Source organism: Nesoenas mayeri, assembly GCF_963082525.1.
Source record: "Nesoenas mayeri genome assembly, chromosome: 6".
NCBI classification, from domain to species: domain Eukaryota; kingdom Metazoa; phylum Chordata; class Aves; order Columbiformes; family Columbidae; genus Nesoenas; species Nesoenas mayeri.
Window position 1 is genome coordinate 7,642,175 of NC_137545.1, and position 12,381 is coordinate 7,654,555.

General features: G+C 44.3%; 1 protein-coding gene across 2 annotated transcripts in view; it reads left to right on the forward strand.

Moving 5' to 3' along the window:
- Positions 1 to 609: 609 nt before the first annotated feature.
- The window catches only part of CREB1 (cAMP responsive element binding protein 1), a 32,077-nt gene continuing 20,305 nt past the window's right edge, over positions 610 to 12,381 (forward strand). Inside the window, exon 1 of one of the 2 annotated variants that reach the window (XM_080347006.1) lies at positions 610 to 709. The gene's annotated coding sequence lies outside the window, so the exon portion shown is untranslated. The remainder of the gene's footprint in view (positions 710 to 12,381) is intronic. The other variant, XM_080347007.1, reaches the window with a different exon arrangement.

Consider the following 12,381-nt stretch of genomic DNA (forward strand, 5'->3'; position numbering starts at 1 on the left):
CTAGTGAAGGCAAGGGGCTGTTGGGTCATGGAGTGACGACCGGGTGCCTGAGGAAAGCGGTCAGTGGGGCACCCCGGGGCGGGCGGTGGAGCCCGCGGGGCCGGGGTCAGCAGGTTCCCCGGGTGCCGGTGTGTACGCGGGGACGTGCTTGGTGAACTCGGGGGACGCGGCGCCCTCAGCGGACCCGGCGCTCGCGGGCGGCTCGGCCGTTTCCGTGCGCGCTCGGGGCTTTCCGGCCTCCTCGGCCCCCATCCTGCGCTCGGCGGGAACGGGTGCGGGGTGGGCGCCCTCATCCGCCCCCGCAGCCCCGTTCGGAGCTTCCCGGGCGGAAGCGCCGTTCGCGCCTTCCCGCGGCCGCTCGGCTCCTTCCGCCCACCCAGCGGGGCGCTTCGTTCGTTTCCGCGGTCGCTCGGCTCTTTCCGCAAGCGCCGGCGGCGCGCTCGGCCGTTCCCGCCGCCTGCTGGGCGCTCGGTGTTTTCCGTGAGCGCTCGGCGATTTCCGTGCGGGCCGCGGCGCGCTCGGCGCTTGCTCCCTGGCTGGCGCTCCTCAGTCGGCCGCTGCCTGCCTGTCGCCGGGCTGGGAGCGCCTGTGTGTGTGAGTGACGCGGCGGAGGTGTAGTTTGACGCGGTGTGTTACGTGGGGGAGAGAATAAAACTGCGGCGAGATCCTAGGCGCGAACGAAAGCAGTGACGGAGCAGCCTGGTAACCGGTAAGAGGAGGAAGGCGCCCAGCAAACAGGGGCGGGGGGGAGGGAAGGAAATGGAGCCCGGCGGGGACCAGGGGAGCCGCCGGGCGGCAGGACGCGGGGGCCCGGCCTTGCACCGCCCGCGGGAGGGGCGCCCGCTTTAAAGATGGAGCCGAGCCCTGCAACATCCCCGCCGCCGCCGCGCCGCGAACAAAGGATAATGGCGGATGGGAGCCGGCCCCGGCGGCGGCCGCCACGGCCGGGCGGCGGCGACTCTGGCGGCAGCCAGCGGCGGCGCTCACCGCGGCGGGGAAGGGGGATCGCGCCCCCCGGCCCCAGGAGGAGGCGGCGGAGGAAGACGACGAGGGGGGGAGCGGCGGCCGCGCACCCACCCGCGCCCCCTCAGCGGCGGGGCGCCCCCTCCCCGCCCCTCCGGCTGCGCTTCGGGCCGCTTCCCCGCCGCCCCTCCGCCTCACCCCGGCGCTGCCCGCCCCGCTCGGCGGCGGCCCCCGGCTGCGGGGCTCCGGGGAGCGGGGCGGGCGGGCGGGCAGCCCTCCTGCGGGGCCCCCGCGCCCGCGGAGTTTCGCTTCCCCGGTGACCCGAGTGCGCTGTATAAATAAATAAACTAACTCTTCGCCGTGATGGGAACGAGTGCTTGGGGTGCTCCTAGGAGCTGTAACGAGGAGTTTTTAATAAAATCTGTGCACAGAAGCTCGGGCCAGCGCTTGGTCTGGTGGTTTACTTCTATTTGCAGCGCGGGGCACGGCCGTGCGAGGCGGCTGTGACAGGGGCCGCGGTGCTCGGTCACCCAACACCGCGCTCCGGGGACACCGCGCAGGGAACGGCTTTGAGCCCGGTGCGCAGATCACGTAACAGACATACGGCTCCTTTTTGCTGTCTTATTCCTTTCCTATTAGTATTTTTAACCCAAGAGTGAACTTGAGCCTGGCCGCGGCTGGTAAATCTCTGTTCGGCATTTGCTTTTGCCAGTTTTTCCACTGACTCTTAGGTGCTGCACGACCAGCAGGATTTGACCTCTCTCCCTGCTTTAATAGCAAATGTCAGCTCAGCTGCCTTTTCCACCCTACACCAGCCTTGCCTTGCAGCAGCTGTGGGGCTTTTTTTCCCATTTTGTTGCCTAGAATAGAAGACATTATTTGGACTTCATTTCTACTTTCAAAACCTGGATATCTGCATTTTTGTTTACAGTAATAAGTAAAAGTGATGTGGCAGTCTTTTTAAAAGAACTTTTAACCAACTATCGTTACACCTCTCAAATGTATACAAGGATTAAAAAAAATTATAGGTCATACGACTTTTCTTTCTGAAAAAAAAAAATCTTTTGTTTGTTTGTTTTCCTCTCCTTAAGTATTGAAATGCCTGCACATAATCTGCTTCTGGAGTAACACCTCTCATTATTTTTTTTCCTGGAGTTAGAAACAAGGTTTCTATTTCTTAAATAAAGGGCTGGAGACTTACTTAGGAATATCAGCCAGCTCTGTTTAGTCCCATTGTGACTACCAAACACTTTCAGAATACAGGAATTTTGAGACTCTGCTTGCTTCAGCAAATGTGGATTTTTACAGTGAAATGTGAAGTCACTGAAGTTTTTAATCAAGATGGGTATTTGTGATTCACATGTTTGTAGGCGTGTCCCTCCCTGTATGTGAATTTCTGTTTTGTGTCACTTCCACCACTTCTTTTGAAATCAAGGCCAAAGGTGTTCTACATCACTTCACTCTGAATAATACCAACATGAGAAGAAGGTTTCTAAAGTTGTAATTGATTAAGAGACATCTGAGGACTGCAGTAAGCAATGTAGTTGTTGATAGTGATTAAAGATAATGGCGTAGTTGGTGTATTTCATTCATTCTTGGTTTGATGGAATATTTACTTCATTTTAAATATAAAAATGTGACAGTAAATCCTTGCTTGGTTTTTTTTGTAGCTTTAGAAACACAACATTTAATTTTATTTTATTTCATAATAGAGTAGAAGATTGTCAGATTCGTATTTTCAAACACAGATCTCTGCATCTCCTCACCAGCTTTGTATCTTCACAGATCAGAGGAAAAGGGAGCACACAGGTGGTTGTGTATTTGCTAATCGTCACTTAGAGGTCACCTAATGTGAAATATTTGCGTGTAGGAAATAAGAGTTTAGTAATTTTTAATGCTTTAATATCACTGATAGAACATCAGTATTTAGATTAGTACTCTCAGCTTTGTGTATGGATCTACAATAAGTGATCTGAATCCAATATATACATTTTTTCCTCCCATACTTGTGGTGATAAGGGTGTTTGCTACCCTGACTGAAAAAAAATATATATGAAAGTAAAGAGGGGTCTGCTGATACAGAAAATTTAGAAACATCTCATTTAGACTGTCAGGTCATCAATCTGTCTGTTTCCTGGAAGCCTGCACCAGCATAGCTATTGCTGGTACTGATGTCAAATATAAAATATTCTGTAGTAGCTGATCTTTTTCTGGAAAGTAGCTGTTCTGCTGCAGTAAGAAGCAAACAGCCTCTTCTTGCCTAAGTGCAGCTGCAGCTCTGTAGGTGCAGATTTTGATAGCAGACAAGGCCCTGACTAGGAATTTCTGTTGACACCCTTTTGAAACAAACGGGATATTCACACTTCACCTCTATTTTCGGATCTCTGGAAGCAAGTGGAGATCAGTTACTCATGCTGCACTTCTCAAGGCTTTTGTGCAGCAAGAAGGCCCTGCTAGTTTTGTGCCTGTAATCTGAAGTTAGCTTCAGGGGACATGAGAGCAATCCTCATCTGCAGAAACAACCCTGCTGAATTCAGTTTAAGCTCTCTGGTGCCCTACCTGCATACAGCTGAAGTTTCATGACAAGGCAATGATTTTTCTCTGAAAAAATGAATGTTCCCTCATCTGCAGTCTGTGCAATTGTATTTCATGGTGATAATGAAAACCTGAGCAATCAGTGGTTAATGATCTTTGTACATCTCCCAGCATGAAGGCACCGATACCTATTTTAACTTTTAGATCATTTGGTTGTACTGCAATTAAAAAGGTGAGTGAGAAGAAATACGACACCTTCCATTTTTCCATGTTTCTAAAAGAGCCTTGTCAGCTCTGTAGGAGATGAAAATATGCCAGGATCTGGTTGGTCTTTTAGATAAAAAAGCTCTTGAAAACAGACAAGGATTTTCTCATTTCATGCTGCTGCTGTTTTTTTTCTTCTGGCAATGCTGGATTTAGAGTATTCTGTGCCAAGTGGAGAGAATAGAAAACTAGGTGGTGGAAGAGCCACTTAAAGGGGAGAGGGTAAAGAATTTGGAGGAAGTGTGTTCCTATTTGGATGTGTACATGTGTTTTATATATACGTAAAACATATACATGCACACCACTTTAAAGCAGCGCTGATGCTTGTTAGATACTCTCAATGATTTTGAGCAAAGCGCATAGGTACAGGGTTTCTTTTACCAGTTAAGATAATAAGCATATCTGTTTTTCTCCTTAGCATGTTGTGAGATTTGATGTTTGTCATAAACCAAGCCCATTAGGTGAAAGATGGAAAAATAATTCCAAAGATAGGAGGGTCCTGCCAATGGCTGTTCTGGATTTCATTACTTTTCAATTGCTCTCTGAGACAAGACAACACTACCTAGTTTAGACAAAGCTGCGGGAACCTGGATAATGAACTATTTTGAAGCTATTTTCATGCAGGAAACTGAAACAAAAATGTCTACCCTTGATGTTTTCATGCTTTTTGGATGGGAGAGTTCAAATTATGTAAAAATCTCTGATCCTTTAAGCGTTGTTCCAGTGGTAACTTGTTTGGTCAGTGAGGTTATCACCAAAACTTTTTTCCCAAATTTGGAAGAATTGTAAAGCTGGGTTGTATTTTCCTCTTCCAGCAGAATTTTTTTTCAATTAGCTTTCTAAACTTAGAGCAGGTTCTTTTCTTGAGCAAGCTGAAACAAAATCCACCAAAACCAGTAGCCTTAGAAATCCAGGAATTGATCAAGTTTATCTACTTCCTGACAGACTGAAACCATAGTTCCACATATGTTTTTGACAGTAATATTGGCTGAAGCAACTTCCATGTCTGGTGACTTGTTCATGTCTTCTCCGCACAGTAGCTGTACCAGTATAGACAGGGGAAGCGATGGGGCTGGAATGAGCAGGAAGATAAGGGCAGCTCAAAGAGCAGCGCTGCTAAATGAGAAAATGCAGCCTACATTAAAATCTGTAAATTATTGCTGTGTTATAACCAAGCTGGATGGCATGGATCTCATTGTGATTCTTGCTGCAGCACTGGATCGTTTAGCTTGGTTTAAGTTTTTACATGTGCTAAATAGGAGCATATGAATATGAGCAGCATCTGTTCCCAAACTTTAATATCATGTATACATACTGTTTGTTGTGCTGTTTATTTACTTGGCTTAAACAAAACATTTGTGTGTGTGTTTTTTAATAACTATTATCTTCACTTCCTCTGTCTTGTTCTAACATGCCATGTTCTGACTTTTAACCTCCTGTCACCATTGTCTGCAGCTCCTTGCTGCAATGATCTTAATCATCTCTCCAGCAACTCAACGACCTCCTGTGACGTTTTGATTTTAACATTATGTGCATTTTTCTGATAGACTCTACCCTAAGTCGTCTCTCATTTTCTACTACTATTCACATATCAATTGGATTTTGCTTTCCCTTGCACCTTTCCTGGGGCTTGAATGTAAAATCTCATCTAGCTTAACCTTTAAACCCTGTGGAATAATGGATTGAAAGCATTATTTTCCGATGGCTCTTCCTCTGGCTCTGTGTAGCTGGCCCAGCCTCAAACTCTGCTGGTACCTGTGCCTTCCTCCAAGTGATGTGCAATATGAGCAGGGTTTGTAAATTCGTGCCTTTGTGGATTGTAGAGAGCTTGAAAAAAAAGCCTAGATCATTACTATAGAAGTAGGGCCTCTGCCCCTTTTCATGAAAGTCATCCAAATTTTTTCTGCTGATAAGAAAATTTTGGGCGATACCCAGGGAGGGAAGATATGAAAAGTGCAGCGTGCACTATTGTCACAGCATAATACCAACAGAAGTCTGTTGCTGTCGTTTTATCTGAGCTGATAGAACCGAACTGTATGTGGCTCTCAAGAGACAGACATCTTACTCCTTCCTTCTCTCCTCCTGGCTGTGTGGTGCTCACCCATCCCTTACATTGGCTGGAGTGTTGATTGTTTGTAGAATCTAATGAGCCAGTTCAAATCACTAACCCGGTAGAAAACCATGCCTTTTGTGAGGTTAGTTTTCTTCTGCCTGAGTGAGCTGACCTGGTTGGTGATTGAGGTGCTGTTGGCAGCAGCACTGGTGCAGATTCACAGTGGAGACTGTAGGGGAGGAATGGGACACAATTTTCTCCCTTTGTCCACAGAGAGCTGGCTCAGCAGACCCATTTTGGGGAAGTGCAGCACATATGAAGTGAAAGAAGAAGGAGCAGGGCTCTGTCTGTGGTTATCTGGAACACATCAGTTTGCCTTTGCAGACAGGAGAGCTAGGACACAGTAAGTATCTCAGCTGAAGGGGAAAAGAAAAAAAAAAGGAGAGTTTCCCTCTTCTGAATGCCTGGTGACACCTGTGTGGTTGAACTAGGTTGTCCTCATCAGAGGCATTTTTCAGTCTTCTCATAAGGTTTGATCAGTGTAACTCTTGGGTCACCTCCTTTTTGAGGAGCCCAGTCAAATGGGGAGAATTACGTATAGCATTTCTTTAACGGAGCCCAAGTTGAAAGATGAAGCTTCAGAAAGGGTGCAGGCCCAACACCTGGGTCGCAATCCTGTCAGTTTCCCCAAGGCCTCTGTTTGTACGAAGTGCTAGATGTCTTGTCCTTTCTTCCTGATTTTAAAATAATAATTGTGGCTGAAACTACTAGCATGCAAGTTGTAGCATGAGGTTAATGTGGAGTGTATAACCAGCACACCTGCGCTGGGTAGAGAAAGAAGTATGTTACCTGCTGCAAACAACTGTTTTCTCAGTGATGTGGCTGTTTGGAAAATGCATCTCTCTGCTCAATCCTCAGAAAGCTAATGTTGACTACATAAAAACTAATCGTCCTGTTTCCAGCCTCCCACTCTTAAGCAGAGTCATTGGTAAAGCAATAATAATAAAATTACAGAATATAGATGTTTTCTTTTCTTCAGCGTCTTTGTTGCCTTAACCACAGTCTTATGACACTTATACCCATGACTTGGTCCACATTGCTTTCATTGGCAGGCCTGGCTGCGGCAGAGTAGACTCTGCTCCACCTTCCATGTTCCTGCCCCTGTGCAAGTAGCACCAATGCAGCTGTTTGTGAGGCGATGACGTGAACTGAATTGGAGAACTGATCCAGGATAAAATTAATTGCATTTTCTGGTCTGTCTGTAGTGCAAATTGGTTGCCTGGTCCCGGACAGCTCAGCTGTAAAGGTGTAAATGAGAAAGAATCAGTAGGGATGCAGAGCCTGAGCTGGCAGTGCTGCCAGCAGAAGTGCTTGTAAGGCTGTAGTTGCAGAAAGCAAAACAGATCTTTTCTTTTGCGTGCAACAAACTGATGCAAAACTCAGAGTGTTTCTTTCTCTGGCCCTTTCTGGTTCATCGATGGCTCCCATTGCTTACTCAGGGTCATCGTTCTGACCTTCAGCATTACCAGCAAGTCACATCTCTGTTCCATCAAGACAGCTGTGTTGCCCGCAGGTAATACAGGTCTTAAACTCCAGTTAAGTATTTGAGAACCAAGGTAAATTATTCTTGGTTCTGGAGATGGTACTTTAATAGAGTAGATCTGTCTGGCAGGCATATGAGAGACACTTCTCATTTAAGAAGCATTCCTGACTTGTCCAGGCAAATTTAAAAAAAATACATGATAAATAAACCAGAATCCACTCAGTTAATAACATTACTCAAAATTATTTTACTACAAAATTTGGTTGCTGTTTAGTTTCAGTTGTTTTTTAGGAAGAGGGTGGGTCACAGATTTAATTTTGGTACATTAAGCAAAATAACGTGTCTGCTATTGCTTCAAGACTAGTGCTAATTGACCAAGCAACGATGGTTTCAATATAACTACTAAAGCGAGAGCAATTTTAGGATTGAAAGTATTTCCAAGTCTGAGCTGTGGCTTAAGCCCCAAATCTTTTGGTTTTAATGTTGCAATAAATTTTGTGAATAAGATGCATTCAGAAGTTGGACAAGGGCAAGGTTTGTAAGGAAGTGCTGGGTTTTTTGTGCATACCTGGGCATACTCAACTGTAGCACTGCAACTGTAGAAGGATTTCAGAAGTTTTCACTTATTTGAGAGCATTGAAGCAAAAAATAGCCTATACTGCCTATTAAGAAAGAAACAAAGCTATTAAATCATAACAAAAAGCATGTTACTTCTGCAGATAGATTGTTTTGAATTTATTTCAGACATTTGGCTTTATATCTGGTCATTACCAGCTTTGTGTAAATAATTCAGTCTATCTTACTTTCAGATAACCAGTTCTAATGATAAACTATTAATAAAACAGTGAAAGCATTGGTCTGAAACACCCATTTTGTTGTGTTTTCTTTCTGAACTCCTTAAAAGTGTTGTGTATTTTTAAACCAAGACTTGGTAGTGTTTATCGAGTTATATAAACTCTAGAAATACCATGTAGGTTCCAAGCATCAAACAGAATGAACATTATTTGTTTTAATAATTTATGCCTATAAAGCTTGCAGCATAAATAAGTGAAGTGGCATTTTTTATACGTTAATCCTTTACCCACTGACATTCAGAAGTGGGTTAGAAACATTAGCAGCGCAGCTGTCCCTTCTCGCCAACAGACAAAACCTCAGCACAGGAACAAACTGCCTAAAGTTCTCTTGTCAGGTTTAACTATGCTGCTGGTAATACCTAAAACTCCATGCTTACTCTGCATTTCTTAACTGATTTGATAGTTCTCTGAAACAGCAGAATGATGTCAAAACAAGCATGGTCTGTATCACTTTGGGATTTCAACATCTTGCCCTTTTCAATCTGCAGTGTTTTGCAGAGGTGACATACAGTGTTCAAACCTCAGGCTTTTTTTCTTTTATCTTTTTTTTGTTGTTACAGGAACAAAACAAATGGATGATGAAATCCATTTTCAGATATCTAGTTTAACATTTTAGGTGACCAAATAAAAAAAACTTTAAATACTGACAGTTGCCCCCTCTTATTATAGGATGGGAAAGGAAATATTTACTTTATTCATGGGAAAGTCCCCTGAATTTCTGGGACTTTCCAGAAGATTAAGTTTCAGAATATGCATTTACATTCATTACATTGCATTACATATGCATTTACATGTATTACATTAGAATGTCATCTTTAATCGGTGTAATCTCTAAGAACATTCAGCACAGTGTTACATTACGCTGTTGTGATAAGTGTGTGTTAATAGTGTCACACTGTAAAATTGACAGAGACTCTGGAAACATATTACTTTGGAATTGAAAGATTTCAGGTAATAATAAACACATTTATATGGTTGTCTGTCTTTATTACATTCCTGCATATGCTTCCATTAAATCAGACTTGGTATGTAGTTTAAATTATTGCAATTAAGGAAACACCTATGTGGAGGTGATTCCTTTCTGTGTTGGAGGTGTAAGATTATGTTGCATTCTTGGCCCTTGGGCTTGGAGCGCTCAGGTTAACCACACTGGTGGGGGTCTATGTAATGCTGTGGATTCTGTTTTATTAATAAGTTGTTCCTGATCTTCTCTGAACACCAAAAGAGATTTCAAAGTAGCTTTTGCTTTGATCACTTAAGCATTTGTCATGGACCCAGTGATTGATATTATGTGAATCTCCGTGCCACATACATAGCACAAAGCCTGTGCAGGAGGCACCGTTGTTAAATACCCTCTTAACAATGTCATAGTCCTGCTTCGCTCTCTCTAGGAGAGTAGCTGTCTTGAGCGATCAGTCTTTACTCCTGTGTCGTTTGCTGAGAACAAGTTCCAGTAGTTTCCCCACCTCAAAGATAACCATTTATTTAATACAAACATGTGTAGAGTCTCTTCCTATAGAGTTGCGTGCTGCTGCGGGTTTGGGGTTGCAGCAGTTCATCCAGCTGATGCCTCTGACCTGCCACATTTAAAGGTTGCTTGGCATGTGGCTAGAGTTCCTTACAACATGTCAAAACGTTGTCAAATATTTCATGTAGCATCTAGGCGGTTCTTACTCTGTCAGAATGAATGATGGGGCAGTGAAAGGCCGTAAGACACAGAAATGGAGAAGTGGAACAAAGAACAAATGTGATCCATCTGAACAACTCTGGCAGGTCAGGTGGAAATCTCAAGTTCTGACGGGTCTACCCAGTGGGAAAAAGGAACACATGCACCTTCTTGGATGGATCTTATCCTTGCTAACTTGGCATAATTTTCTGCTCTGAATATTAATTTCATTTTCGGTAGGGACATGGTCCTCTTTTGGAACATCATCTCCCATTTTCTCCCTGTTACTGGGGAAGGAGAAGGCCTCTGTCGGCTTGCAGAATTAGCCCTCCTGTCTGTCACTCTGGACTGCATTAGCTCTTCTGGAACACCTCTGCATGTCAATGTTTGCTGTGAAAGGAGGTGGCCCAAAATGTTCTTGCTGACCAGCGCAGCAGAATAAGTTATTTATTTGGCATATCTAGGTAGCTGGGTGGTACCAGAGCGCTTTTTCTCAATTAGTCCCTGTGCCAGCCAGGTACAACCTGCCTCCTAAGGCAGGGATCGCATAGCTGCTGTAGCCTGGCGCTGAGCCCAAGCCAGCAACCTGTATGAAGAGGCAAGTAGGGTGTACCAGTTTGGGCACAGGGCCTCCTTTGCAGAACATGTTATTGTACCCATTGCTATATTCGTATTACTTGGGTTCAGGCTGTGTTAATACACCCTGTGGCTTTTAGATGGATACTGGTTCATGTCCAGTGAGTTTTCACCGTGGGCTGAGAGGTGCCATCCCCACCTCGCCATGTGAGGTACCTGCTGTTTGCATCGAGCAGCTTCACCAGGCTTGCCTTTTGGGCACAGACACATGGACACAGACAGACACCAGTCCCCTATTCTTAGTAGAGATGTAATTGTATCTTCCCTTTTTAAATGAAGAACTGCCATCAGGCTAGTGCGTGGCCACAGTTCAGCACTGCATTACAAGTGGCAGATGTGAGAAGGGGCTGCCCTCGTGTCGCTGCAGTCAGTCACGCCGAAAGGTCAGCATCAGTTCTCAGGGACTCATGTATTCCTCCCTTCTCCATCCTCTTCTATTTCAGTCAAAGGTTAAAGAAGAATTTGAGTAGGACCGGAAATTAAACGTCGTCATGGGTGGCTATGCTGATTATCAATTTGCAAGGCCTGTACCAATTACAAAGAGGTTTTCCCTGGAGTTCATGATGTATTCAGTGGGAGCATTAGCTCCCAGATGCTGTTATGAAAATCATTTGATGCCCATATTTGCTTTGTTAAATATGTCTGTGTACAAATGATACTGTTCAGATACATTGTTATGATAATTTTTATTTAGTAACCAGCAGCCACAGCACGTTCAGTTGACACATGGAGGGAAGAGGCATATATTTTGACAATTTCACATGCTTTCATTTTTGTGAAAGTTTCTTTCTACAATTAGTAGGAATTACAAGAAATCAGCATAGGTTGAAAAATAGGTGCTTTTTATGTTCTAAAAATAATGTCAGAGAAAATATGTCAGCTGTAGTAAAATGCAGTCAGTTTGTGTAGATGCATTGCTGCATAAATACGATATTGGTAATGAATGTGTATGAACCACTAAATGTGCTGAATTCTCCAAAACAAGCAAGTTCTCGTGAAGCCTGACAGAGTCGGTTTTAAAAAGCCTGAAGACAGAAGCCCTAGATGGTAGTACAATGCCAGGAATTTGGAGTCAAATCAGGAAAATGCCACGGTGAAGAGTGTTTAAACAACTTTGACTTGCACACTTTACCTGTGCAGACGAATACACCTTTCCCCAGTAAATGTGGCTTTCTTGTGTTGTGCTAACAGAAAACAAAATCTAGAGGTGACGGCTCCTGCGGGTGCCCACCACGGTAGCTGTGAGATGGGACTTCTGGTTTTCCCTTGTTTTATAATCTGCCACTGCTTTTTCTTCAGTGAAAGGGAGATTGAGCATGCAATGCAAGTAATTAGTTCCAATACTTTCATCAGTTACATATCTAAATCTGTTAAGTATGAGAAATTTTCCCCGACTTTGGAAGTGCAACTACAACTGCACTAGAGGCTTTGTTGGAAAATTGAGGTGTATTGTGTATTCAATCAGCAAAGAGTTTTCAGACACTTCTCTTAGTGTCATATGGAGACAGAAGTGGGACTACAGGTATTATGTTCAGCTGATGGTCAGATTCTGCTTTGTGCAGGATCTCTTTACAAAGAGATTCTATTTTTCTTGGAAGCTCAAGATCAAATATTTTAACTTTAGTGGCAAGAAGACTTTTTCAGGCTTTTTATTCTTCAATTTGCCTAGCAGATTGCTGTGTGTGAATGCAAATAATCTGAAGAGTCTTCTTCATTTTTGGCATTTTCAGTGGAGTCCGTTGTTAAGAACATTCTTTTACTTCCACTTCCATACTGTTTTCCCAGCCCTTGCGCTGCCCTGACCCAGAAGCTGACATGGTCATCGAGCTGTATGGTGGGCTTGTCCAGAAAAGCGGTAAAATGTAGA